The sequence below is a fragment of the Tupaia chinensis genome, unplaced genomic scaffold, assembly GCF_000334495.1.
Source record: "Tupaia chinensis unplaced genomic scaffold, TupChi_1.0 Scaffold000197_1, whole genome shotgun sequence".
In the NCBI taxonomy this organism is placed as follows: Eukaryota; Metazoa; Chordata; class Mammalia; order Scandentia; family Tupaiidae; genus Tupaia; species Tupaia belangeri.
The window spans coordinates 778,430-780,403 of record NW_006159672.1 but is presented as its reverse complement, the minus strand read 5'-3'; positions in this window follow the sequence as shown (position 1 = coordinate 780,403).

Here is a 1,974-nt window from a genome sequence, read left to right as displayed (position 1 = left end):
TGAACTAATAAAGAGAACATAGAGTACAAAGACCAATAGTGAATGAGGCTGATGAGGTATTTCTAGCACATGATGGTTTGATGGATTAGATTCTTGTTCGGATATATTCACTTACTGCTGTCTCCCTTCCCCATAGATGGAGTTCCCACTGTTCAACTTTGAACTTGACCATCTAACTTCTTTTGGTCAGTGAATCTTAGCAGACAGGATACAGGGAAAGGCACTTGCTCGCTTGCACATCCGCCATGCCCGGGAGAACAGGCTCACATTGCCCTCTTGATGCTTGGAGGAAGATGAGACACTTACAGAGCAGAACTGCCCTAGACAGCATTGCTTCAATCAGCCTCCCAGACTGAAGTCTTTGGAGCAAAGATAGATGACTTTTGTTTAAAGTCACTGAGTTTTGGGGCAGAGTGGTACTCTGAAAACTGGTATAGTAAGTGTTCCAAAAACAATTGCTGAAAGAAAGCAATTGCCAGAGGTTTGAACGTGATTCTTCTTCAAATTCAGTCTCATAATAATTATTTGCATATTAGTCTTCCATCCCACACTCAAAAGGCCACCTGGCACTATGATTGAGGGTAGGCACCTCCTCTCCAGCATTGACAACTGACCTAAAAGTGTTCACCTCTCACACACGGTAATAACAATTAGGGAGTAGTAAACTTTTTTTTTTTCCATAGGGAACGTGCACTCACCAGAGAGAGGCAGAGGGAGATAGAGAGGGAAATGAGAAATTAGCCCCCACATCCCCAGATGAATGGTCATGCCACAATTCCTTCTCCTACATTCTCCTCTTGAGATTTTAGGCATGCATGCACAAGTACCCTGTGGGTTTTCCAGGGTCTGGGACTCAAACTGTTGGAGTGGGATCCAGTTCTTTAACCACCATGCCACCTTCTGGCCCTGAGAGTAGCAAATATTTTTAAATTATTTATTTATTTTTATTTACTATTATTTTTATTTTAAATTTGCTATAGGGCACATGTGCTCATAAGAAAGAGATAGCAAAAGCAAGCCACTATGTCTGGTGCTGGAACCATCATCAGCCATGTGGGAGTCCAGCATCCCAACTACCACTTCATCTGCTGGCCATAAGAGTAGTAAACATTTTAGGTTAACCTTTCAAGGCTTGGATATACCCATAGGAAGATCTTCTGCCTTTGAAAGTAACTTCTGCTACATAAGGCAATGACAACAAATAATGAGGCATTTAGTTTAAGGGGTATGCAGTCTACCATTAGTTTACTGCATACATGTTTTTTGATCACCTAACCACATACCCAGCCCTGTGCTGGATGCAGGGGATCAGGAATGAAAAAAAACACCCCTGTCTTCCCAATCTCTTGTCCTTATAAAGATCTTAGCTAAGGTTCCAAAGCAGGATTTGCTTTAATTTCAGCTTATTTGAAGCAGGAATCAGCAGCTGGGCATACCCCTATCCGAGAGCAGGGCTAAGGTTCAAGTTGTGTAATGGCCCTGGCCTCTGAGGCAAGGCCAAAGCCCCAACACTCAGCTTCCTTCCCAAACTGTTGATTGAGGCCCAAATTCCACCATGTTTGTTTATTAGGGTGTTTGCTTGTTTAATTTGCCAGAGGGCATGTGTGTTCACTGGAGAGAGACAGAGAAAGAAGGAAAATAAGAAAGCACCCCCTATGGGGAATAGTCATGGCGTAACCCCTTGCCCTCTGTTTCTCATTCTTTTTAGGATTTTAGGCATGTGTGTACATGCATGCACCCAGCACTTTTTTTGTTTTGTTTTGTTTTTTTGAGAGGGTTTTTCACTATAGGGTGCGTGCGCTTGCCAGACAGACAGAGACAGAGAGACAGAAAGCGAGAAATAACCCCCCAGGGAGATGGCCACACCACAATCCTTTCTCCTCCATTCTCCTCTTGGGATCTTGGGCACGCACGCACACGTGCCCGGCGTGAATTTTAAGCCACCAGGTCTGGGATGCGAACTGCGGTCGACTA